This window comes from Cololabis saira, unplaced genomic scaffold (genome assembly GCF_033807715.1).
Source record: "Cololabis saira isolate AMF1-May2022 unplaced genomic scaffold, fColSai1.1 scf030, whole genome shotgun sequence".
NCBI lineage: Eukaryota > Metazoa > Chordata > Actinopteri > Beloniformes > Belonidae > Cololabis > Cololabis saira.
Window position 1 is genome coordinate 15,001 of NW_026906194.1, and position 23,542 is coordinate 38,542.

Below are 23,542 nucleotides of genomic sequence, written 5' to 3' on the forward strand. Positions count from 1 at the left end.
TGTAAGCTTTTTCAACCAGCAGAGAGCGCTCTCGCTTAATCTACCCACACAAATTTCAACGTGGTAACAGCGACAGCTCAGGTCCTAAAGTGTTTTGCACATGGTTAAGGCACTTTAACTCCAACAAATAAGCGCTTCTAAATTATTATCACCAACAAATCAATGACTTATATTAAGTGACTTATCTTCAACTCCATATAAGAGGTATTTCAAGCTGCAGCTTCTGCTTACGGCCATACCAGCCTGGATGCGCCCGATCTCGTCTGATCTCGGAAGCTAAGCAGGGTCGGGCCTGGTTAGTACTTGGATGGGAGACCGCCTGGGAATACCAGGTGCTGTAAGTTTTTTCAACCAGCAGAGAGCGCTCTCGCTTAATCTACCCACACATATTTCAACGTGGTAACAGCGATAGCTCACGTCCTAAAGTGTTTTGCACATGGTTAAGGCACTTTAACTCCAACAAATAAGCGCATCTAAATTATTATCACCAACAAATCAATAACTTATATTATATGACTTATCTTCAACTCCATATAAGAAGTATTTCAAGCTGCAGCTTCAGCTTACGGCCATACCAGCCTGGATGCGCCCGATCTCGTCTGATCTCGGAAGCTAAGCAGGGTCGGGCCTGGTTAGTACTTGGATGGGAGACCGCCTGGGAATACCAGGTGCTGTAAACTTTTTCAACCAGCAGAGAGCGCTCTCGCTTAATCTACCCACACATATTTCAACGTGGTAAGAGCGACAGCTCACGTCCTAAAGTGTTTTGCACATGGTTAAGGCACTTTAACTCCAACAAATAAAACCAACAAATCAATGACTTATATTCTATGACTTATCTTCAACTCCATATAAGAGGTATTTCAAGCTGCAGCTTCTGCTTACGGCCATACCAGCCTGGATGCGCCCGATCTCGTCTGATCTCGGAAGCTAAGCAGGGTCGGGCCTGGTTAGTACTTGGATGGGAGACCGCCTGGGAATACCAGGTGCTGTAAGCATTTTCAACCAGCAGAGAGCACTCTCGCTTAATCTACCCACACATATTTCAACGTGGTAACAGCGACAGCTCACGTCCAAAAGTGTTTTTCACATGGTTAAGGCACTTTAACTACAATAAGCGCTTCTAAATTATTATCACCAACAAATCAATGACTTATATTATATGACTTATCTTCAACTCCATATAAGAGGTATTTCAAGCAGCAGCTTCTGCTTACGGCCATACCAGCCTGGATGCGCCCGATCTCGTCTGATCTCAGAAGCTAAGCAGGGTTGGGCCTGGTTAGTACTTGGATGGGAGACCGCCTGGGAATACCAGGTGCTGTAAGCTTTTTCAACCAGCAGAGAGTGCTCTCGCTTAATCTACCCACACATATTTCAACGTGGTAACAGCGACAGCTCACGTCCTAAAGTTTTTTGCACATGGTTAAGGCACTTTAACTCCAACAAATAAGCGCTTCTAAATTATTATCACCAACAAATCAATGACTAGTATTATATGACTTATCTTCAACTCCATATAAGAAGTATTTCAAGCTGCAGCTTCAGCTTACGGCCATACCAGCCTGGATGCGCCCGATCTCGTCTGATCTCGGAAGCTAAGCAGGGTCGTGCCTGGTTAGTACTTGGATGGGAGACCGCCTGGGAATACCAGGTGCTGTAAGCTTTTTCAACCTGCAGAGAGCGCTCTCGCTTAATCTACCCACACATATTTCAACGTGGTAACAGCGACAGCTCACGTCCTAAAGTGTTTTGCACATGGTTAAGGCACTTTAACTCCAACAAATAAAACCAACAAATCAATGACTTATATTCTATGACTTATCTTCAACTCCATATAAGAGGTATGTCAAGCTGCAGCTTCTGCTTACGGCCATACCAGCCTGGATGCGCCAGATCTCGTCTGATCTCGGAAGCTAAGCAGGGTCGGGCGTGGTTAGTACTTGGATGGGAGACCGCCTGGGAATACCAGGTGCTGTAAGCTTTTTCAACCAGCAGAGAGCGCTCTCGCTTAATCTACCCACACAAATTTCAACGTGGTAACAGCGTCAGCTCACGTCCTAAAGTGTTTTGCACATGGTTAAGGCACTTTAACTCCAACAAATAAGCGCTTCTAAATTATTATCACCAACAAATCAATGACTTATATTATATGACTTATCTTCAACTCCATATAAGAGGTATTTCAAGCTGCAGCTTCAGCTTACGGCCATACCAGCCTGGATGCGCCCGATCTCGTCTGATCTCGGAAGCTAAGCAGGGTCGGGCCTGGTTAGTACTTGGATGGGAGACCGCCTGGGAATACCAGGTGCTGTAAGCTTTTTCAACCAGCAGAGAGCGCTCTCGCTTAATCTACCCACACATATTTCAACGTGGTAACAGCGACAGCTCACGTCCTAAAGTGTTTTGCACATGGTTAAGGCACTTTAACTCCAACAAATAAAACCAACAAATCAATGACTTATATTCTATGACTTATCTTCAACTCCATATAAGAGGTATTTCAAGCTGCAGCTTCTGCTTACGGCCATACCAGCCTGGAAGCGCCAGATCTCGTCTGATCTCGGAAGCTAAGCAGGGTCGGGCCTGGTTAGTACTTGGATGGGAGACCGCCTGGGAATACCAGGTGCTGTAAGCTTTTTCAACCAGCAGAGAGCGCTCTCGCTTAATCTACCCACACATATTTCAACGTGGTAACAGCGACAGCTCACGTCCTAAAGTGTTTTGCACATGGTTAAGGCACTTTAACTCCAACAAATAAAACCAACAAATCAATGACTTATATTCTATGACTTATCTTCAACTCCATATAAGAGGTATTTCAAGCTGCAGCTTCTGCTTACAGCCATACCAGCCTGGATGCGCCCGATCTCGTCTGATCTCGGAAGCTAAGCAGGGTCGGGCCTGGTTAGTACTTGGATGGGAGACCGCCAGGGAATACCAGGTGCTGTAAGCTTTTTCAACCAGCAGAGAGCGCTCTCGCTTAATCTACCCACACATATTTCAACGTGGTAACAGCGACAGCTCACGTCCTAAAGTGTTTTGCACATGGTTAAGGCACTTTAACTCCAACAAATAAAACCAACAAATCAATGACTTATATTCTATGACTTATCTTCAACTCCATATAAGAGGTATTTCAAGCTGCAGCTTCTGCTTACGGCCATACCAGCCTGGATGCGCCCGATCTCGTCTGATCTTGGAAGCTAAGCAGTGTCGGGCCTGGTTAGTACTTGGATGGGAGACCGCCTGGGAATACCAGGTGCTGTAAGCTTTTTCAACCAGCAGAGAGCGGTCTCGCTTAATCTACCCACACAAATTTCAACGTGGTAACAGCGACAGCTCACGTCCTAAAGTGTTTTGCACACTGTTAAGGCACTTTAACTCCAACAAATAAGCGCTTCTAAATTATTATCACCAACAAATCAATGACTCATATTATATGACTTATCTTCAACTCCATATAAGAGGTATTTCAAGCTGCAGCTTCTGCTTACGGCCATACCAGCCTGGATGCGCCCGATCTCGTCTGATCTCGGAAGCTAAGCAGGGTCGGGCCTGGTTAGTACTTGGATGGGAGACCGCCTGGGAATACCAGGTGCTGTAAGCTTTTTCAACCTGCAGAGAGCGCTCTCGCTTAATCTACCCACACATATTTCAACGTGGTAACAGCGACAGCTCACGTCCTAAAGTGTTTTGCACATGGTTAAGGCACTTTAACTCCAACAAATAAAACCAACAAATCAATGACTTATATGCTATGACTTATCTTCAACTCCATATAAGAGGTATTTCAAGCTGCAGCTTCTGCTTACGGCCATACCAGCCTGGATGCGCCCGATCTTGTCTGATCTCGGAAGCTAAGCAGGTTCGGGCCTGGTTAGTACTTGGATGGGAGACCGCCTGGGAATACCAGGTGCTGTAAGCTTTTTCAACCAGCAGAGAACGCTCTCGCTTAATCTAGCCACACATATTTCAACGTGGTAACAGCGACAGCTCACGTCCTAAAGTGTTTTTCACATGGTTAAGGCACGCTAACTCCAACAAATAAGCGCTTCTAAATTATTATCACCAACAAATCAATGACTTATATTCTATGACTTATCTTCAACTCCATATAAGAGGTATTTCAAGCTGCAGCTTCTGCTTATGGCCATACCAGCCTGGATGCGCCCGATCTCGTCTGATCTCGGAAGCTAAGCAGGGTCGGGCCTGCTTAGTACTTGGATGGGAGACCGCCTGGGAATACCAGGTGCTGTAAGCTTTTTCAACCTGCAGAGAGCGCTCTCGCTTAATCTACCCACACATATTTCAACGTGGTAACAGCTACAGCTCACGTCCTAAAGGGTTTTGCACATGGTTAAGGCACTTTAACTCCAACAAATAAAACCAACAAATCAATGACTTATATGCTATGACTTATCTTCAACTCCATATAAGAGGTATTTCAAGCTGCAGTTCCTGCTTACGGCCATACCAGCCTGGATGCGACCGATCTCGTCTGATCTCGGAAGCTAAGCAGGGTCGGGCCTGGTTAGTACTTGGATGGGAGACCGCCTGGGAATACCAGGTGCTGTAAGCTTTTTCAACCAGCAGAGAACGCTCTCGCTTAATCTAGCCACACATATTTCAACGTGGTAACAGCGACAGCTCACGTCCTAAAGTGTTTTGCACATGGTTAAGGCACTTTAACTCCAACAAATAAGCGCTTCTAAATTATTATCACCAACAAATCAATTACTTATATTATATGACTTATCTTCAACTCCATATAAGAGGTATTTCAAGCTGCAGCTTCTGCTTACGGCCATACCAGCCTGGATGCGCCCGATCTCGTCTGATCTCGTAAGCTAAGCAGGGTCGGGCCTGGTTAGTACTTGGATGGGAGACCGCCTGGGAATACCAGGAGCTGTAAGCATTTTCAACCAGCAGAGAGCGCTCTCGCTTAATCTACCCACACATATTTCAACGTGGTAACAGCGACAGCTCACGTCCTAAAGTCTTTTGCACATGGTTAAGGCACTTTAACTCCAACAAATAATAGGTATTTCAAGCAGCAGATTCTGCTTACGGCCATACTAGCCTGGATGCGCCCGATCTCGTCTGATCTCGGAAGCTAAGCAGGGTCGGGCCTGGTTAGTACTTGGATGGGAGACCGCCTGGGAATACCAGGTGCTGTAAGCATTTTCAACCAGCAGAGAGCGCTCTCGCTTAATCTAGCCACACATATTTCAACGTGGTAACAGCGACAGCTCACGTCCTAAAGTGTTTTGCACATGGTTAAGGCACTTTAACTCCAACAAATAAAACCAACAAATCAATGACTTATATTCTATGACTTATCTTCAACTCCATATAAGAGGTATTTCAAGCTGCAGCTTCTGCTTACGGCCATACCAGCCTGGATGCGCCCGATCTTGTCTGATCTCGGAAGCTAAGCAGGGTCGGGCCTGGTTAGTACTTGGATGGGAGACCGCCTGGGAATACCAGGTGCTGTAAGCTTTTTCAACCAGCAGAGAGCGCTCTCGCTTAATCTACCCACACAAATTTCAACGTGGTAACAGCGACAGCTCACGTCCTAAAGTGTTTTGCACATGGTTAAGGCACTTTAACTCCAACAAATAAGCGCTTCTAAATTATTATCACCAACAAATCAATGACTCATATTATATGACTTATCTTCAACTCCATATAAGAGGTATTTCAAGCTGCAGCTTCTGCTTACGGCCATACCAGCCTGGATGCGCCCGATCTCGTCTGATCTCGGAAGCTAAGCAGGGTCGGGCCTGGTTAGTACTTGGATGGGAGACCGCCTGGGAATACCAGGTGCTGTAAGCTTTTTCAACCTGCAGAGAGCGCTCTCGCTTAATCTACCCACACATATTTCAACGTGGTAACAGCGACAGCTCACGTCCTAAAGTGTTTTGCACATGGTTAAGGCACTTTAACTCCAACAAATAAAACCAACAAATCAATGACTTATATGCTATGACTTATCTTCAACTCCATATAAGAGGTATTTCAAGCTGCAGCTTCTGCTTACGGCCATACCAGCCTGGATGTGCCCGATCTTGTCTGATCTCGGAAGCTAAGCAGGTTCGAGCCTGGTTAGTACTTGGATGGGGGACCGCCTGGGAATACCAGGTGCTGTAAGCTTTTTCAACCAGCAGAGAACGCTCTCGCTTAATCTAGCCACACATATTTCAACGTGGTAACAGCAACAGCTCACGTCCTAAAGTGTTTTTCACATGGTTAAGGCACGTTAACTCCAACAAATAAGCGCTTCTAAATTATTATCACCAACAAATCAATGACTTATATTCTATGACTTATCTTCAACTCCATATAAGAGGTATTTCAAGCTGCAGCTTCTGCTTATGGCCATACCAGCCTGGATGCGCCCGATCTCGTCTGATCTCGGAAGCTAAGCAGGGTCGGGCCTGGTTAGTACTTGGATGGGAGACCGCCTGGGAATACCAGGTGCTGTAAGCTTTTTCAACCAGCAGAGAGCGCTCTCGCTTAATCTACCCACACATATTTCAACGTGGTAACAGCGACAGCTCACGTCCTAAAGTGTTTTGCACATGGTTAAGGCACTTTAACTCCAACAAATAAAACCAACAAATCAATGACTTATATTCTATGACTTATCTTCAACTCCATATAAGAGGTATTTCAAGCTGCAGCTTCTGCTTACGGCCATACCAGCCTGGATGCGCCCGATCTCGTCTGATCTCGGAAGCTAAGCAGGGTCGGGCCTGGTTAGTACTTGGATGGGAGACCGCCTGGGAATACCAGGTGCTGTAAGCTTTTTCAACCAGCAGAGAGCGCTCTCGCTTAATCTACCCACACAAATTTCAACGTGGTAACAGCGACAGCTCACGTCCTAAAGTGTTTTGCACATGGTTAAGGCACTTTAACTCCGACAAATAAAACCAACAAATCAATGACTTATATTCTATGACTTATCTTCAACTCCATATAAGAGGTATTTCAAGCTGCAGCTTCTGCTTACGGCCATACCAGCCTGGATGCGCCCGATCTCGTCTGATCTCGGAAGCTAAGCAGGGTCGGGCCTGGTTAGTACTTGGATGGGAGACCGCCTGGGAATACCAGGAGCTGTAAGCATTTTCAACCAGCAGAGAGCGCTCTAGCTTAATCTACCCACACATATTTCAACGTGGTAACAGCGACAGCTCACGTCCTAAAGTGTTTTGCACATGGTTAAGCCACTTTAACTCCAACAAATAAGCGCTTCTAAATTATTATCACCAACAGATCAATGACTTATATTATATGACTTATCTTCAACTCCATATAAGAGGTATTTCAAACAGCAGCTTCTGCTTACGGCCATACCAGCCTGGATGCGCCCGATCTCGTCTGATCTCGGAAGCTAAGCAAGGTCGGGCCTGGTTAGTACTTGGATGGGAGACCGCCTGGGAATACCAGGTGCTGTAAGCATTTTCAACCAGCAGAGAGCGCTCTCGCTTAATCTACCCACACATATTTCAACTTAGTAACAGCGACAGCTCACGTCCAAAAGTGTTTTGCACATGGTTAAGGCACTTTAACTCCAACAAATAAAACCAACAAATCAATGACTTATATTCTATGATTATCTTCAACTCCATATAAGAGGTATTTCAAGCTGCAGTTTCAGCTTACGGCCATACCAGCCTGGATGCGCCCGATCTCGTCTGATCTCGGAAGCTAAGCAGGGTCGGGCCTGGTTAGTACTTGGATGGGAGACCGCCTGGGAATACCAGGTGCTGTAAGCATTTTCAACCAGCAGAGAGCGCTCTCGCTTAATCTACCCACACATATTTCAACGTGGTAACAGCGACAGCTCACGTCCTAAAGTGTTTTGCACATGGTTAAGGCACTTTAACTCCAACAAATAAAACCAACAAATCAATGACTTATATTCTATGACTTATCTTCAACTCCATATAAGAGGTATTTCAAGCTGCAGCTTCTGCTTACGGCCATACCAGCCTGGATGCGCCCGATCTCGTCTGATCTCGGAAGCTAAGCAGGGTCGGGCCTTGTTAGTACTTGGATGGGAGACCGCCTGGGAATACCAGGTGCTGTAAGCTTTTTCAACCAGCAGAGAGCGCTCACACTTAATCTACCCACACATATTTCAACGTGGTAACAGCGACAGCTCACGTCCTAAAGTGTTTTGCACATGGTTAAGGCACTTTAACTCCAACAAATAAAACCAACAAATCAATTACTTATATTCTATGACTTATCTTCAACTCCATATCAGAGGTATTTCAAGCTGCAGCTTCTGCTTACGGCCATACCAGCCTGGATGCGCCCGATCTCGTCTGATCTCGGAAGCTAAGCAGGGTCGGGCCTGGTTAGTACTTGGATGGGAGGCCGCCTGGGAATACCAGGTGCTGTAGGCATTTTCAACCAGCAGAGAGCGCTCTCGCTTAATCTACCCACACAAATTTCAACGTGGTAACAGCGACAGCTCACGTCCTAAAGTGTTTTGCACATGGTTAAGGCACTTTAACTCCAACAAATAAAACCAACAAATCAATGACTTATATTCTATGACTTATCTTCAACTCCATATAAGAGGTATTTCAAGCAGGAGCTTCTGCTTACGGCCATACCAGCCTGGATGCGCCCGATCTCGTCTGATCTCGGAAGCTAAGCAGGGTCGGGCCTGGTTAGTACTTGGATGTGGGACCGCCTGGGAATACCAGTTGCTGTAAGCTTTTCCAACCAGCAGAGAGCGCTCTCGCTTAATCTACCCACACATATTTCAACGTGGTAACAGCGACAGCTCATGTCCTAAAGTGTTTTGCACATGGTTAAGGCACTTTAACTCCAACAAATAAAACCAACAAATCAATGACTTATATTCTATGACTTATCTTCAACTCCATATAAGAGGTATTTCAAGCTGCAGCTTCTGCTTACGGCCATACCAGCCTGGATGCGCCCGATCTCGTCTGATCTCGGAAGCTAAGCAGGGTCGGGCCTTGTTAGTACTTGGATGGGAGACCGCCTGGGAATACCAGGTGCTGTAAGCTTTTTCAACCAGCAGAGAGCGCTCACGCTTAATCTACCCACACATATTTCAACGTGGTAACAGCGACAGCTCACGTCCTAAAGTGTTTTGCACATGGTTAAGGCACTTTAACTCCAACAAATAAAACCAACAAATCAATTACTTATATTCTATGACTTATCTTCAACTCCATATCAGAGGTATTTCAAGCTGCAGCTTCTGCTTACGGCCATACCAGCCTGGCCACGCCCTCTGACTTCCTGTTTGTGCAGGAAGAGTGACGTGGCAGTTTGGTTCATGGTGGATGAAGGAGAGACAAAGTTCAGATTGGAAAACAAACGAAAAAGGCTCAGAGAAGTGGAGAACAACAACACCTCCCCCGGCAGCAGTTGCTGCAGGGGGGCTACTCCAAGGGAGTATAAAAAAACTAAAACGGATTACTCGGTGATGAAGGTGGATAACGGACTGGACATGAGCTCAGCTATGACGGACAAAATGGAGTCGGAGGGGATCCCAAGGCAAAAGATGGCCCGCGCAATGGTCGGAGCCGGAGAGAAAGAGAAGAGAGCAGAAGAGGGGCCCGAAGCAGAGAAAGTGGAGAAGAGGAGGACGGGAGGACAACACAGCGGAGCGGTGTGGAAGGGGGCAGAGGAGGAGACGGCAGCGAGGGTGGCGGAGCCGAGAGCTGCAAAAGAATGTTGGGATCAAGCGGAAGACCAGAAAAAACTTGTAGTAAATGTGGAGATAGAGGGAGATGATGCCATCTCCCTCATGGAACTCTTGAAAGCTGTGAGTGTTACATGCGGTCGTGTCGTTGGCTGCCGAGTAAAGGCGGACAGAAAGTGGGAACTAACAATGGGCAACCCGCACGGGAAAAACAGACTGTTAGATGGTTTCAAGATAAGAGATTCGCGAGTGATCGCCTCTGAAATAATGAAGGACACGAGAGTGGTCTCATTTTTAAGTCTTCCTATTTATATCACTGATGAGCAGATTTTCACAAAGCTGGCATATTGGGGAGTAGAGCCGGTCTCACCAATCAAGAAGAGAAAATGGCCTGGCACGGACATATTTGACGGCACCAGGTTCCTGAAAGTCAGGTTCCCAGAGTCGGTGGCGGCTCTGCCGTATAGCACGAAATTTGACACGCTCGAGGGTCCGGAGTATTTCAGGATCATCCATAACAACCAAATGAGGGTTTGCAGACTGTGCCTACAGCAGGGGCACATTCTGCGGGAATGTCCTGAGTTCCTGTGTTACAAATGTAACAAACAAGGACACTATGCAAGAGAATGTGCACGCATGACGGAACGAACCGGCGGAGAGCAGGAGGAGAAAGAGGAGAAGGAGGAGACGGAGGAGTTGGTGGAGGAGAGCGAGGCAGAAAAGAAGGAGGCGGCGGAGGAAGAGGAGGAGGAGGAAGACGGAGAAGGAGAGGTTGAGAGCCTGGTGGGGGACATGGAGGAGGAAGCGGTGGAGGAATCGATGGAGGAAGCAGGGAGTGACGAGGGAGGAGATGTCGCAGAGGATGCAAAGGAGGGGAGCAGTGGAGATGAGGAGGAACGAGGCGGACAAGATTGGGGTGAAGGACAAAGCAGCGGGGGGTCGCTTCCTTGTGCGCAGCAGAGAGTCACCAGGCGGGGTGGTGAGAATCCTGCTGAGACGGAGGACGTGGAGACCGGAAACGGAGCGAGGGGGATATCGAGGAAAAGATCAGGTACGAGAAAAGGGCGAGCACAGAAGAAACGTATGCACAATGAGGAAACTTCTAATATCCAGCGGTGATGGTCCGTTTCTCCTCCTTATCATGGTCTTAATGCCAATAACAGTGGCATCCATTAATGCAAACGGGCTGAGAGACAAGACGAAGTTCGAAAGCATGATAAGATTAAGTAAGGCGGATGTAATATGCTTACAAGAAACTCATTGGGATGCAGTAACGGAGCGAGACATGATAAAGCTGTGGGATGGGGAATGCTTCTCTAGCCATGGAACTAACATTGCAAGGGGAGTGGCGATTTTGTGTAAAAGGGACAGTGGAATTAAGGCCACAATGAGGGCTAAAGATGGAGAAGGAAGATGGATTAATATAGATTGTGTAGCTCAGGATGTGAATTATAATATTTTAAATGTCTATGCACCGAATACAGAAGGCGATCGCACAGCCTTCTTTAGGAAATTTTATAAAATAGCCGAAAAGTGTGATGTTATAATAGGAGATTTTAATGTGAAATTGTGTCATCTGGATATAAACGAAAGTTGTGTATGGAGACAAGATGCCTCAAGAAAGGTTCTAAATGACTTTATGATGGTTAACAACTGGTGCGACGTATGGAGAGTGAAAAATCCTGATAAGAGGCAATATTCAAGGGCGCAAGTGGTTCAAGGGGTTCTAAAACGAACCAGAATTGATTTGTGCTTAACGAAGACATCGCATATACGATTATTTAATAATGTGGATTATAAATGGATACACTTAAGCGATCACGCCATACTATCATTAGAAATGGGGGAACAGGAAGAGAAAAGGGGAGGGGGGACATGGCACTTAAATGCACATCTCTTGTACGATGTGAATTATAATAGAGCCATTAGGCAACTAATTTTGAGCGTAAGCTCACAACCGGGTTTTGAAAAGAATATAATACAAGGCTGGGAGGACTTGAAGACAAAAATAAAAGGGAAATCCATACAATATGCGAAAAGGTTTCGGTCGAGACAACAGAAGAAAGAAAGAATGCTAAGAGCAGAAATCGAAAAGGTTGAGAGACAGAAAGGCTCGGAGGGGAATAAGTTAATAAGATTGCATACCGAGTTAAAAGAGTTGGAGAGGTTGAAATGCGAAGGGGCTATATTAAGGAGCAAAGCGCAGTATGCGGTGGAAGGAGAAAAAAATACCGGCTTCTTCCTGAACTTGGAAAAAAGAAGGCAAAACAAATGCTACATAGCGGAGGTGATGAATGAAAAGGGAGAGACAACAGCTGACTTTGTAGAGATCTTAGAGACAGTCCAGAATTATTATACCCATCTTTTTGAAACAGAGGGGACAGATGATGGGATAACAGAGGAGATCCTGGCAAAATGTGAGATGAAGTTAGCTGAAGAAGACACACTCATGTGCGACCAGGAGATGAAGGAAGAGGATATTGATTTGGCAATAAAACAATTAGTACTAAATAAAAGTCCAGGTAGTGATGGACTAACAGCGAATTTTTATAAACAATTTAGTGATATATTGAAACCAATATTGTTAAATTTATACAGAACAATAGAAATAACACAATCCGTGCCGGCATCTATGGCAAGAGGGATCATAACGATCATATATAAGAAAGGGGATAAACGAAATCTAGCCAATTATAGGCCTATAACACTACTAAACACGGATTACAAAATATTGATGAAAGTACTAGCAAACAGAATAAAACAGGTCGTGCACACTATCGTAGAGCCCTCTCAGGCTTATAGTGTGCCGGGAAGGGAAGTCTCAGATATTTTGAATACTGTCAGAGACACAGTAGAATTTTTGAAAACTACCAGCAAAGAGGGCATTCTGGTCTCACTGGACTTCAACAAAGCCTTTGATAGAGTCGAACACAAATTTATGTTCAAAGTTTTGGAGAGGGTGGGATTTGGAGCGCGTTTTCTCGGGTGGATTAGGTTAATGTACGCCAACGCCACTGGCAGTGTGAAGTGTAACGGGGTGGTTACCGATCCTTTTCCGCTTCGAAGGTCGGTGAGACAGGGATGTCCACTGTCCTCAATTTTGTATACAATAATCGTGGAAACACTGGGTGTCCTTATTAAAAAAGATTCAGAAATAAAAGGTATAGAATTACCTGGAGGGGAGATGTGCACCATACAACAGTTTGCTGATGATACCACGTTACTGATTAAAGACATAAATAGTGTACATAGAATAATAAACTTGGTAGAACGATATGGTAGAGCCTCAGGAGCTAAAATAAATCCAGATAAATCAGAAATTATGTTCATCAATATGAAGGGACCGCCGCAAAATGAATTACCGGTACAATTACAAGCAGAACATATCAAAATATTGGGTACATACATTGGGGTAAACAGTGAAACGGCCAGGGACATGACATGGACTAGTATAATTAAAAGGATAGAAGCAATTTTGTGCTATTGGCGAATGAGGAACCTGAAACTCAATGGGAAGGTGGTGGTATTAAATAGCTTGGTAATGTCTAAAATATATTATGCACTCACGGTGATAGATCTACCCTTATGGGCACTAAACAAGCTAAATGAGATTATGACAGTTTTCTTGTGGGGGACAACGGTGGGGAAAATCGCAAGAAAAACATTAATAGGGAAATATGAAGAGGGAGGGCTAAAATTACTAGACATAGAAAGTAAGAAAAATGCTTTCAGGATTAAATTGGTCAGAAAATATCTGTACGATGACACGGCTTACGGCTGGAAGGGTCTTATGCGTTTTTTTTTAAATCGAGTGCTCGGAATAGGAGATTTTGTCCTGCTTATGAAACCGAAGAGGCCGATGACAGCGGGAGTCCCATTATTTTATAGGGAGGTCCTCGAAGCACAAGCTGGCTTCCTGGAGCATATAGAATATGAGGCGAATTCTATAAGCCTAATAAGAGAACTGCCGATATTTTTAAATAAATATATAAAGAAAGAAAATAAAATGTTGTATAATAACAAAATGATAAGAGCTGGACTAGTACAGCTGAAAGATATAATGTATGAATTTGTGCCCGGTTTTTTGCCGACGCAGGCCGTGGTGGATAGTATAAGGGAAGTTGATTATAATTCAACATACACGGTCATAGAGAATTATTATAAGACTATTCAGAGAAGTATCCCACAACAATGGAGAAGGCTGATAGAAACAGGTACAGCTAGAGATAGGACAAGCAAACTCCCAGAGCTGGGAATTAAGCGAGAGGGGGAAAACAAGAGCTTCAGTCTGATCTCCTGCAAGGAAATGTACGAGCTTTTTTTAGTGAACGTCACGAAATCACCGGCCTCCTTGTCGTATTGGAGCAAGGTCTTTCCACAGAAAGAGGGGTGGAAAATATGGGAGAAATGGAAAGTACAGGGTAACAGCATCGAGGCTGAGGACAATGATTTCAAAATAAGACACAATAAAATTTTTACTAATGTGGTTTTACATCAACTGGATAAAGCTGTAGACAGAGATTGTGATGTTTGTGGCTTATTGCCGGAAACGCTGATGCATATGTTTGATATTTGTCCTGAGTTATCTGGCTTTTTTGGGTTATTGAAGAAATGTCTAATAGAAAAATTGGGAATGGTGTGGGACGGAAGGGATTCATGGGAGTTTTTTCTTTTATTTGGAAACTGGCAATACAGTAAAATTAGAAACGAAATGCTGTGCAGATTTATGTTGAGCCATGCACGATGGGCAATAAGGGCACGAAGAAACAAGGCACATTACGAACGAAGGGTTATTGCAATATGGCCGATTTTTCAAAACATAGTAAAGAAACAGATTCGATACAGGTTGATACATGGGGTAGACCATTTTGAACGACTGTATGTGAAGGATGCCACTCTCCTATCCCTTGATAAAGAAAAGAGGATTGTGTGGAATTGGTAGCTCTTTTCGGACTGTGTAGTTGGGAAATTGTGTGTTTAAAAAAAAAAAAAAAAAAAAAAAAAAAATTTTGGCTACTTCATCTTTTGAAAATTGTGCACAGTGATCATATAGTTGGAATGATTTTTCACCCTGTGGGATGGCTGAACGAATGATGCTGGGTTTTGAAACGCCACTATGTGCAAATCAGGTTTGTTTTTGTAATTCGAGTGCTGATGTTGTTTTTCTTTTCTTTTGAAAAAAGGACCTGAGTGTAAATGTCACAGAGAGAGGAAAATGTGTTGGAAATGGATACTGTAAACAAAAATATATTTTTTTTTTGTAAATATATTTTCATAATAAAAGACAAAAAAAAAAAGATGCGCCCGATCTCGTCTGATCTCGGAAGCTAAGCAGGGTCGGGCCTGGTTAGTACTTGGATGGGAGACCGCCTGGGAATACCAGGTGCTGTAAGCTTTTTCAACCAGCAGAGAACGGTCTCGCTTAATCTAGCCACACATATTTCAACGTGGTAACAGCGACAGCTCACGTCCTAAAGTGTTTTGCACATGGTTAAGGCACTTTAACTCCAACAAATAAAACCAACAAATCAATGACTCATATTATATGACTTATCTTCAACTCCATATAAGAGGTATTTCAAGCTGCAACTTCAGCTTACGGCCATACCAGCCTGGATGCGCTCGATCTCGTCTGATCTCGGAAGCTAAGCAAGGTAGGGCCTGGTTAGTACTTGGATGGGAGACCGCCTGGGAATACCAGGTGCTGTAAGCTTTTTCAACCAGCAGAGAGCGCTCTCGCTTAATCTACCCACACATATTTCAACGTGGTAACAGCGACAGCTCACGTCCTAAAGTGTTTTGCACATTGTTAAGGCACTTTAACTCCAACAAATAAAACCAACAAATCAATGACTTATATTCTATGACTTATCTTCAACTCCATATAAGAGGTATTTCAAGCTGCAGCTTCTGCTTACGGCCATACCAGCCTGGATGCGCCCGATCTCGTCTGATCTCGGAAGCTAAGCAGGGTCGGGCCTGGTTAGTACTTGGATGGGGGACCGCCTGGGAATACCAGGTGCTGTAAGCTTTTCCAACCAGCAGAGAGCGCTCTCGCTTAATCTACCCACACATATTTCAACGTGGTAACAGCGACAGCTCATGTCCTAAAGTGTTTTGCACATGGTTAAGGCACTTTAACTCCAACAAATAAAACCAACAAATCAATGACTTATATTCTATGACTTATCTTCAACTCCATATAAGAGGTATTTCAAGCTGCAGCTTCTGCTTACGGCCATACCAGCCTGGATGCGCCCGATCTCGTCTGATCTCGGAAGCTAAGCAGGGTCGGGCCTTGTTAGTACTTGGATGGGAGACCGCCTGGGAATACCAGGTGCTGTAAGCTTTTTCAACCAGCAGAGAGCGCTCACACTTAATCTACCCACACATATTTCAACGTGGTAACAGCGACAGCTCACGTCCTAAAGTGTTTTGCACATGGTTAAGGCACTTTAACTCCAACAAATAAAACCAACAAATCAATTACTTATATTCTATGACTTATCTTCAACTCCATATCAGAGGTATTTCAAGCTGCAGCTTCTGCTTACGGCCATACCAGCCTGGATGCGCCCGATCTCGTCTGATCTCGGAAGCTAAGCAGGGTCGGGCCTGGTTAGTACTTGGATGGGAGACCGCCTGGGAATACCAGGTGCTGTAAGCTTTTTCAACCAGCAGAGAACGGTCTCGCTTAATCTAGCCACACATATTTCAACGTGGTAACAGCGACAGCTCACGTCCTAAAGTGTTTTGCACATGGTTAAGGCACTTTAACTCCAACAAATAAAACCAACAAATCAATGACTTATATTATATGACTTATCTTCAACTCCATATAAGAGGTATTTCAAGCTGCAACTTCAGCTTACGGCCATACCAGCCTGGATGCGCTCGATCTCGTCTGATCTCGGAAGCTAAGCAAGGTAGGGCCTGGTTAGTACTTGGATGGGAGACCGCCTGGGAATACCAGGTGCTGTAAGCTTTTTCAACCAGCAGAGAGCGCTCTCGCTTAATCTACCCACACATATTTCAACGTGGTAACAGCGACAGCTCACGTCCTAAAGTGTTTTGCACATGGTTAAGGCACTTTAACTCCAACAAATAAGCGCTTCTAAATTATTATCACCAACAAATCAATGACTTATATTATATGACTTATCTTCAACTCCATATAAGAGGTATTTCAAGCTGCAGCTTCTGCTAACGGCCATACCAGCCTGGATGCGCTCTGACTTCCTGTTTGTGCAGGAAGTGTGACGTGGCAGTTTGTTTGAGCAAGACACCAGGGAGCACGTGGTGGAGGAAGGAGAAGGAAAGATCAGGCCACAAACCTCCTGAAAAGAGAGTGGAGGAACCACCCCCCCCCCCCCCCAGCAGCTTCGCTGTTTGGGGGGAGTTTGTAACGGACGGACGACATGGCTTTGAACAATGGCAAACGGAATGCAGACAATGAGAAGGTCGACCGAACCTATGAGAAGGATCTGACTATTGAGGTGGAAATAGAGGGGGAGGACAAACTTTCAACAATGGATTTGCTGAGGATAACAAAAGAGAAATGCGGAATAGTAATTGGGTGCAGGTTCAAGACGCCCCGGAAGTACGAACTGACTATGAAAGATGCGGCTGGGAAAGGAAGATTAATGGAGGGTTTGAGAGTCGGAAACAATACGATCACCGCCAGAGAGATAAACAACATCGAGATGGTGGTATCATTCATGTCGTTGCCAGTTTACATCACGGACGGAGAAATTCTGGACAAACTGGCACTTTGGGGTGTGTCTGCCGTCTCCCCTATAAAGAGGAGGGTGTGGCCTGGGACTGACATCGCGGAAGGCACTCGCTTTGTCAGAGTGAGATTCCCCTAGGGAGTATCATCGCTGCCTTACTCCACAAAGTTCGAAACATTACAGGGCATGGATCACTTTAGAGTGATCCATGACAAACAAGTTAAAGTGTGTAGACTGTGCATCCAACCGGGACACATTATGAGGGAGTGTCCGGACTTCCACTGCTATAAATGCCTGAAACAAGGACACTTTGCGAGGGAGTGCGTGGAGGAGTTCCATGCAGAAGTTGATGAGGAGGAGGAGGTGGAAGAGGAGATGAGGGAAGCACTGGCAGGGGACGGAGATGAACGGGAGGAGACCCCGTCACCGGCCGAGAGGGAGCAGGAGAGGGAGAAGCTGCTGGCTGAGGGAGTGGAGACGGAGGATGGGCGTGGCCCCCAGACTGCGGAGCCGGAGGCGGTCGGAAGGCTGGAGGTTAGCCGCAGCGCAGCTGCGCCCCATCAGTCCATGGAGGACGTGGGTATCGGGAGCAGCATGGACGAAGTGATGATGGAGGGAATCGGCTCGTCGGTGGAGGAGAATATTGGGGAGGAGGTGGTTGTGGTTCCACCACCCGATGTCCATGCCACTCGCCCCAGGGACAGATCCCCTCATTCGGCAGGCGCCAGAGTCGGCAGTGATCGCACGGGGGGGGTCCTGACGAGGGGAAGAGGTAGAGCCGGCAGCGGAGTCAGGACCAGAGGGGGTCTTTCCTCTAGTTCTGTACCTGTGAGGGATGAGAACCTGGCAGGAAGTGAACCAGCTGATGACTCCCAGGTATCACTTGAATCTTCTGAGGGGGAGGACACAGATCTCAGTGCGGTATTTATTAACAAATTGAAGAGGAAGGCGAAAGTGAAGAAGGGGTTAAGTGTGAAAAAATAGTGTTTATGGGTTCTTGTCTATATATTTTGCTTGAGTTTTGTTCATTTCTCTTTTTCTTTTTTTCATCATGACGTTAAGTTTTTCTCCTCTAAACGCCAATGGCTTGAGAACAGGAAATAAGTTACAAAGGGTGATCAATTTATGTAGCACAGACATCATATGTCTGCAAGAAACACGATGGGATGAGGAGGTGGTGAAAATGGTAAGGAAATTTTGGCCAGGGCTTCTTTTTTATAGTAACGGAACTACGACTGCAAGGGGGGTGGCAATACTTTTCAAAAGAAATACAGCATCCAATGTGAAACAGTGCCACATGGACACAGAGGGAAGAGTGGTGGGGATCGAATTTTATGTGCAGAAGGTTTTCTTTAAGTTATTTTGTGTTTATGCCCCCAACATAGAGAAGGACAGGAATCTTTTTTTCGATAGTCTTGAGCCTTGCTACACGGGAAACTGTATCATTATAGGGGATATGAATGTCTGGTTAGATAGACTAGATGCATCAAAAAACACTATGTTTGGGACTGATGCATCTAGGAGGAAGCTGCTGATGCTGAATGGGATGTATGATATTATAGATAAATGGAGGTGGGAAAACCCTGATAAGAGGGAGTTCTCCCGACGACAGGTGGTATTGGGTGTATTAAAGCAAAGTAGAATTGATATGTGTCTAGTAGCGAAAAGTATAATGAACTATGTCGGCACACTAACATATAATTTTAATACCATAAGTGACCACGCAAACCTCATGGGGACGATAAAAGTAGGGGAAAGAGGGAGGGGTGGGGGAGTATGGTGCCTTAATAATAGCTTGCTTAGGGATAATAAATATAAACATAGGATACGAGAATATTTAAAAGCCATGTCCGACAATCAAGGCATGTTAGATGATACGGGTCGATGGTGGGAACAAGTTAAAAAAGGAATTAAGGCAATAAGCCTTAAATATGCTAAACACAAGAATGCATATAAAAAGAGAAGGGTAAAAGAAATAAAACTATTAATAGATACTGAACTAGAGAGGGCAGATAATGATGCCGGTTGGAAAGTGGACAACTTATTGAAGTTAAAACATACGCTCCATACATATGAAGTAGAAGATTGTGATGGCGCTATTATTCGAAGCAAAGCCAGATACGCTGTGGAGGGGGAAAAAAACACAGCTTTCTTTCTGGGAATGGAAAGACAGAAACAAGAAAAGAATTATATAGATGAACTTGAAAAAGATAATGGTGATCGGGTGAATGACATTACGGAAATCTGCAGTGTGGTTGAAGACTATTACAGATGCCTCTTTACGGAGGAGGAAAATGATGATGAGTGCATGAAAAGAATACTTGACACTGTGTCCGCAAAGCTCTCCAGTGAGCATGCTGATTGCTGCGACAGGGATATAACGACTCAGGAAGTGATGGAAGCTATAATGGGTGGAAAGTCCAATAAGAGCCCCGGCTCCGATGGCCTGACCTACGAGTTCTATAAAGAGTTCATTGATTTTTTAGCCCCCATCTTGGTGACTGTAATACAGAATATTGAAAGAACACAGCAAGTACCTCATTCCATGACACTCAGCATCATCACGATCATATATAAAAATAAAGGTAGCAAACTCAAATTAGAAAACTTCAGACCCATCAGTCTGCTAAACACAGACTACAAAATATTGGCAAAAGTGTTGGGCAGTAGAATCGGGAAAATAATAAATACAATTGTGGCACCGACACAGGCATATGGGATACCGGGTAGGGACATCAGCGACACCATAATAACAGTTAGAGATGTAATTCATCATATGAACACGAACGGAGAAGGAGGGATTGTTTTGGGGGTCGACCTAAATAAAGCTTTTGACCGAGTAAATCACAATTTTCTCCTCAGCACTTTAAAACGGTTTGGGTTTGGAAGTAGAATGATTACGTGGGTTGAATTACTATACAAAAACGCAAAGAGCCAAGTCAAGTGCAATGGGTTCCTAACAAACACTTTTCCATTACAGCGTTCTGTTAGGCAGGGATGTCCCATGTCCTCCCTCCTATATAGTTTATCTGTTGAACCCTTAGCAACGTTCATAAATAGTAACAATAACATTAGGGGGATTGAACTACCGGGAGGAGGGAGGGTTACCATGTTGCAATACGCAGATGATACAACAATAACAGTTCAGAATGCAGACAGTGTACAAGAGGTAATAAACCATATTGAGATTTATGGCAGAGCGTCTGGGGCGAAAATTAACATAGGGAAATCGGAAATTCTATATGTGGGTAAGGACAATAATAACCGGTGCAAACTCAACTTTAAAATAGCAGAAGACCAGATCAAAGTATTGGGGATTTATCTAGGAGTGAATGAGAAGGCAGCCAGAGATTATACGTGGACAGGGGTAATAAATAGAATAAAAAGAACAATTAATTATTGGAAATTAAGAAGCTTGAAACTAAAAGGCAAGATTATTATAATAAATGCTTTGCTGATGTCAAAACTGATACATTTTATAGCGACTATAGATATGCCGGAGTGGGTGGTGAAAGAGTTAAACTCTATCATTTCTCTTTTTCTTTGGGATGGTAAGGGAGTGAGAATATCTCACCAGACATTAATGGCTGGGTATGAGGAGGGAGGGCTTAAGTTGGTAAATATTGAAATAAAAAAGAAGGCAATTAGGATAAAGACGATTGTTAAATATTTGTATGATAAGGTAGATTATGCGTGGAAACGTTTCTTCAGGCAATATATACATAAGGCTGGGAAGTGCGAAGAATATGGTCTCTTGATGGCTTTAAAAAAACATATGCACGAAGGCATCCCGGAGTTCTATAGGGAGGTGTTCAGTGCCTGGGCTGCATTTTTGCCACAGATAGACTATGACTGCACAGATATAAATATGGTTATCAATAACCCCATCTTCTTAAATAACAAAATGTTAAATCATGATAACACACTCTATAATGCTATCTTTTTTAGAGCTGGGATAAGACAAGTTAAAAACATAATGTATGAGGTAATGCCTGGCCTCCTGCCAGAGCATTCAATTGTGGATATGATCAGACATGCTGATTTTGATGATCATGATATTAAAAGAGGAACTATTATTAATACATATGATAAAATCAAAAGCAGTATGAACATGGAATGGATAGCGAGGATAAATAGTGATGACGAAAAAAGGACGGAGGGGGATTGGCCGGAGCTGTATATAGAAAGAGAGAATTATAGGATCTGCTTGAGTAAACTGAAGGTGAAGATTGTATATGGCATAATGTTGGAAAAAGTCTTAAAGAGGCCTGCCTCGGATACAATGTGGAAGGAGAAATATGTGGGAATGAACATAGATGACATATGGCGTAGTAGAATAAAATATAATAGTATAGAATGTGAAGATAATGATTTTAAAATAAAGCATAATAGGATATTTACCAAGATAATATTGCATCAAATAAATAAAAATTTGAGTAGAATGTGTGATGTGTGTATGAACGGGGAGGAAGATTTCTTTCATTTATTTTTGGATTGTACTTGTTTGGTTCAGTTTTTCGACAGGTTGAAACACACTTTGGTCGAGCATTGGGGAAGTAAATTCATACATAGATTTCATTGGGAACAACTCCTTTTGTTTGGTACAAGTGTTAAAAGCAAAGTTATAAATACCAACCTGCTCAATTTTGTTTTAAGTCACGCTAGACTGGCAATCAGGCTGAGGAGAAACTACTCCCACTTTGAAGGAAAGATGGTGGATGTTTGGGTGATTTTCAAATCAATTTTAAAGAAGGACTTACATCTGGTTTTGAAATATAGTAAAACAGCCTTTGTTGATGCTTTTGTTGACGGAAATAAGTTGGTTGAAGTAACAGAGGGAGACAAGTTGATACTCCACATCTGAAGGGTCTTCATTGGAAGCTATTTTGCGTGTTTCCTTTCTTCTTTGAATCCCTATGTTGAGGGCATCATAATGTGTTTCTATTTCCTTTGGTTTGGGAGTATGTTTTGGTTTTGGGTACGACGCTGTGCATGTGACAATTTACTTGGAGATTTGATTGTTGTATGTTTTCGGAAAAGGAAATGTTTTGACTTGATACTGTGACGAAATGGTAGAAGATTTTGACTGTATAACAATGTTGTAAACCACTTTTCTTGTATACATTTTCATAATAAAAGAAAAAAAAAAAAAAAAGATGCGCCCGATCTCGTCTGATCTCGGAAGCTAAGCAGGGTCGGGCCTGGTTAGTACTTGGATGGGAGACCGCCTGGGAATACCAGGTGCTGTAAGCTTTTTCAACCAGCAGAGAGCGCTCTCGCTTAATCTACCCACACATATTTCAACGTGGTAACAGCGACAGCTCACGCCCTAAAGTGTTTTGCACATGGTTAAGGCACTTTAACTCCAACAAATAAGCGCTTCTAAATTATTATCACCAACAAATCAATGACTTGTATTATATACTTATCTTCAACTCCATATAAGAAGTATTTCAAGCTACAGCTTCAGCTTACGGCCATACCAGCCTGGATGCGCCCGATCTCGTCTGATCTCGGAAGCTAAGCAGGGTCGGGCCTGGTTAGTACTTGGATGGGAGACCGCCTGGGAATACCAGGTGCTGTAAGCATTTTCAACCAGCAGAGAGCGCTCTCGCTTAATCTACCCACACATATTTCAACGTGGTAACAGCGACAGCTCACGCCCTAAAGTGTTTTGCACATGGTTAAGGCACTTTAACTCCAACAAATAAGCGCTTCTAAATTATTATCACCAACAAATCAATGACTTATATTATATGACTTATCTTCAACTCCATAAAAGAGGTATTTCAAGCTGCAGCTTCTGCTAACGGCCATACCAGCCTGGATGCGCCCGATCTCGTCTGATCTCGGAAGCTAAGCAGGGTCGGGCCTGGTTAGTACTTGGATGGGAGACGGCCTGGGAATACCAGGTGCTGTAAGCTTTTTCAACCAGCAGAGAGCGCTCTCGCTTAATCTACCCACACATATTTCAACGTGGTAACAGCGACAGCTCACGCCCTAAAGTGTTTTGCACATGGTTAAGGCACTTTAACTCCAACAAATAAGCGCTTCTAAATTATTATCACCAACAAATCCATGACTTGTATTATAAACTTATCTTCAACTCCATATA

The 23,542-nt window shown here is 44.0% G+C and overlaps 36 non-coding genes across 36 annotated transcripts in view; all 36 read left to right on the forward strand.

The window, feature by feature from the left end:
* Positions 1 to 8, forward strand: part of LOC133428076 (5S ribosomal RNA) — a 119-nt gene extending 111 nt beyond the window's left edge. The window contains exon 1 of the ribosomal RNA XR_009773151.1: positions 1 to 8. This exon is cut by the window's left edge and continues 111 nt beyond it. This is a non-coding gene — a ribosomal RNA (5S ribosomal RNA).
* Positions 9 to 225: 217 nt separating this feature from the next.
* On the forward strand, positions 226 to 344 carry LOC133428096 (5S ribosomal RNA). Its single transcript, XR_009773170.1, has one exon. It is a non-coding gene; the product is annotated as a 5S ribosomal RNA (ribosomal RNA).
* Positions 345 to 561: 217 nt separating this feature from the next.
* LOC133428119 (5S ribosomal RNA) lies at positions 562 to 680 on the forward strand. The gene has a single exon (XR_009773192.1). It is a non-coding gene; the product is annotated as a 5S ribosomal RNA (ribosomal RNA).
* Positions 681 to 879: 199 nt separating this feature from the next.
* LOC133428057 (5S ribosomal RNA) lies at positions 880 to 998 on the forward strand. The gene has a single exon (XR_009773132.1). It is a non-coding gene; the product is annotated as a 5S ribosomal RNA (ribosomal RNA).
* Positions 999 to 1,211: 213 nt separating this feature from the next.
* LOC133428122 (5S ribosomal RNA) lies at positions 1,212 to 1,330 on the forward strand. The gene has a single exon (XR_009773195.1). It is a non-coding gene; the product is annotated as a 5S ribosomal RNA (ribosomal RNA).
* A 217-nt stretch (positions 1,331 to 1,547) lies between these two features.
* LOC133428184 (5S ribosomal RNA) lies at positions 1,548 to 1,666 on the forward strand. The gene has a single exon (XR_009773255.1). It is a non-coding gene; the product is annotated as a 5S ribosomal RNA (ribosomal RNA).
* Positions 1,667 to 1,865: 199 nt separating this feature from the next.
* LOC133428245 (5S ribosomal RNA) lies at positions 1,866 to 1,984 on the forward strand. Its single transcript, XR_009773313.1, has one exon. It is a non-coding gene; the product is annotated as a 5S ribosomal RNA (ribosomal RNA).
* A 217-nt stretch (positions 1,985 to 2,201) lies between these two features.
* Positions 2,202 to 2,320, forward strand: LOC133428169 (5S ribosomal RNA). The gene has a single exon (XR_009773241.1). It is a non-coding gene; the product is annotated as a 5S ribosomal RNA (ribosomal RNA).
* A 199-nt stretch (positions 2,321 to 2,519) lies between these two features.
* Positions 2,520 to 2,638, forward strand: LOC133428125 (5S ribosomal RNA). Its single transcript, XR_009773198.1, has one exon. It is a non-coding gene; the product is annotated as a 5S ribosomal RNA (ribosomal RNA).
* A 199-nt stretch (positions 2,639 to 2,837) lies between these two features.
* LOC133428101 (5S ribosomal RNA) lies at positions 2,838 to 2,956 on the forward strand. The gene has a single exon (XR_009773175.1). It is a non-coding gene; the product is annotated as a 5S ribosomal RNA (ribosomal RNA).
* A 199-nt stretch (positions 2,957 to 3,155) lies between these two features.
* On the forward strand, positions 3,156 to 3,274 carry LOC133428223 (5S ribosomal RNA). The gene has a single exon (XR_009773291.1). It is a non-coding gene; the product is annotated as a 5S ribosomal RNA (ribosomal RNA).
* Positions 3,275 to 3,491: 217 nt separating this feature from the next.
* Positions 3,492 to 3,610, forward strand: LOC133428181 (5S ribosomal RNA). Its single transcript, XR_009773252.1, has one exon. It is a non-coding gene; the product is annotated as a 5S ribosomal RNA (ribosomal RNA).
* A 199-nt stretch (positions 3,611 to 3,809) lies between these two features.
* On the forward strand, positions 3,810 to 3,928 carry LOC133428056 (5S ribosomal RNA). The gene has a single exon (XR_009773131.1). It is a non-coding gene; the product is annotated as a 5S ribosomal RNA (ribosomal RNA).
* A 217-nt stretch (positions 3,929 to 4,145) lies between these two features.
* Positions 4,146 to 4,264, forward strand: LOC133428173 (5S ribosomal RNA). Its single transcript, XR_009773245.1, has one exon. It is a non-coding gene; the product is annotated as a 5S ribosomal RNA (ribosomal RNA).
* Positions 4,265 to 4,463: 199 nt separating this feature from the next.
* On the forward strand, positions 4,464 to 4,582 carry LOC133428141 (5S ribosomal RNA). The gene has a single exon (XR_009773214.1). It is a non-coding gene; the product is annotated as a 5S ribosomal RNA (ribosomal RNA).
* A 217-nt stretch (positions 4,583 to 4,799) lies between these two features.
* On the forward strand, positions 4,800 to 4,918 carry LOC133428232 (5S ribosomal RNA). Its single transcript, XR_009773300.1, has one exon. It is a non-coding gene; the product is annotated as a 5S ribosomal RNA (ribosomal RNA).
* Positions 4,919 to 5,065: 147 nt separating this feature from the next.
* On the forward strand, positions 5,066 to 5,184 carry LOC133428120 (5S ribosomal RNA). Its single transcript, XR_009773193.1, has one exon. It is a non-coding gene; the product is annotated as a 5S ribosomal RNA (ribosomal RNA).
* Positions 5,185 to 5,383: 199 nt separating this feature from the next.
* On the forward strand, positions 5,384 to 5,502 carry LOC133428137 (5S ribosomal RNA). The gene has a single exon (XR_009773210.1). It is a non-coding gene; the product is annotated as a 5S ribosomal RNA (ribosomal RNA).
* A 217-nt stretch (positions 5,503 to 5,719) lies between these two features.
* Positions 5,720 to 5,838, forward strand: LOC133428193 (5S ribosomal RNA). Its single transcript, XR_009773263.1, has one exon. It is a non-coding gene; the product is annotated as a 5S ribosomal RNA (ribosomal RNA).
* Positions 5,839 to 6,037: 199 nt separating this feature from the next.
* LOC133428226 (5S ribosomal RNA) lies at positions 6,038 to 6,156 on the forward strand. The gene has a single exon (XR_009773294.1). It is a non-coding gene; the product is annotated as a 5S ribosomal RNA (ribosomal RNA).
* Positions 6,157 to 6,373: 217 nt separating this feature from the next.
* LOC133428082 (5S ribosomal RNA) lies at positions 6,374 to 6,492 on the forward strand. The gene has a single exon (XR_009773157.1). It is a non-coding gene; the product is annotated as a 5S ribosomal RNA (ribosomal RNA).
* A 199-nt stretch (positions 6,493 to 6,691) lies between these two features.
* Positions 6,692 to 6,810, forward strand: LOC133428204 (5S ribosomal RNA). The gene has a single exon (XR_009773274.1). It is a non-coding gene; the product is annotated as a 5S ribosomal RNA (ribosomal RNA).
* Positions 6,811 to 7,009: 199 nt separating this feature from the next.
* On the forward strand, positions 7,010 to 7,128 carry LOC133428129 (5S ribosomal RNA). The gene has a single exon (XR_009773202.1). It is a non-coding gene; the product is annotated as a 5S ribosomal RNA (ribosomal RNA).
* A 217-nt stretch (positions 7,129 to 7,345) lies between these two features.
* Positions 7,346 to 7,464, forward strand: LOC133428145 (5S ribosomal RNA). The gene has a single exon (XR_009773217.1). It is a non-coding gene; the product is annotated as a 5S ribosomal RNA (ribosomal RNA).
* A 198-nt stretch (positions 7,465 to 7,662) lies between these two features.
* Positions 7,663 to 7,781, forward strand: LOC133428058 (5S ribosomal RNA). The gene has a single exon (XR_009773133.1). It is a non-coding gene; the product is annotated as a 5S ribosomal RNA (ribosomal RNA).
* A 199-nt stretch (positions 7,782 to 7,980) lies between these two features.
* On the forward strand, positions 7,981 to 8,099 carry LOC133428176 (5S ribosomal RNA). Its single transcript, XR_009773248.1, has one exon. It is a non-coding gene; the product is annotated as a 5S ribosomal RNA (ribosomal RNA).
* A 199-nt stretch (positions 8,100 to 8,298) lies between these two features.
* Positions 8,299 to 8,417, forward strand: LOC133428159 (5S ribosomal RNA). Its single transcript, XR_009773231.1, has one exon. It is a non-coding gene; the product is annotated as a 5S ribosomal RNA (ribosomal RNA).
* A 199-nt stretch (positions 8,418 to 8,616) lies between these two features.
* Positions 8,617 to 8,735, forward strand: LOC133428272 (5S ribosomal RNA). The gene has a single exon (XR_009773339.1). It is a non-coding gene; the product is annotated as a 5S ribosomal RNA (ribosomal RNA).
* A 199-nt stretch (positions 8,736 to 8,934) lies between these two features.
* On the forward strand, positions 8,935 to 9,053 carry LOC133428177 (5S ribosomal RNA). The gene has a single exon (XR_009773249.1). It is a non-coding gene; the product is annotated as a 5S ribosomal RNA (ribosomal RNA).
* Positions 9,054 to 15,291: 6,238 nt separating this feature from the next.
* Positions 15,292 to 15,410, forward strand: LOC133428160 (5S ribosomal RNA). Its single transcript, XR_009773232.1, has one exon. It is a non-coding gene; the product is annotated as a 5S ribosomal RNA (ribosomal RNA).
* A 199-nt stretch (positions 15,411 to 15,609) lies between these two features.
* Positions 15,610 to 15,728, forward strand: LOC133428334 (5S ribosomal RNA). The gene has a single exon (XR_009773383.1). It is a non-coding gene; the product is annotated as a 5S ribosomal RNA (ribosomal RNA).
* A 199-nt stretch (positions 15,729 to 15,927) lies between these two features.
* Positions 15,928 to 16,046, forward strand: LOC133428178 (5S ribosomal RNA). The gene has a single exon (XR_009773250.1). It is a non-coding gene; the product is annotated as a 5S ribosomal RNA (ribosomal RNA).
* A 199-nt stretch (positions 16,047 to 16,245) lies between these two features.
* On the forward strand, positions 16,246 to 16,364 carry LOC133428216 (5S ribosomal RNA). The gene has a single exon (XR_009773285.1). It is a non-coding gene; the product is annotated as a 5S ribosomal RNA (ribosomal RNA).
* A 199-nt stretch (positions 16,365 to 16,563) lies between these two features.
* On the forward strand, positions 16,564 to 16,682 carry LOC133428161 (5S ribosomal RNA). Its single transcript, XR_009773233.1, has one exon. It is a non-coding gene; the product is annotated as a 5S ribosomal RNA (ribosomal RNA).
* Positions 16,683 to 22,896: 6,214 nt separating this feature from the next.
* On the forward strand, positions 22,897 to 23,015 carry LOC133428059 (5S ribosomal RNA). Its single transcript, XR_009773134.1, has one exon. It is a non-coding gene; the product is annotated as a 5S ribosomal RNA (ribosomal RNA).
* Positions 23,016 to 23,232: 217 nt separating this feature from the next.
* On the forward strand, positions 23,233 to 23,351 carry LOC133428229 (5S ribosomal RNA). The gene has a single exon (XR_009773297.1). It is a non-coding gene; the product is annotated as a 5S ribosomal RNA (ribosomal RNA).
* Positions 23,352 to 23,542: the final 191 nt, after the last annotated feature.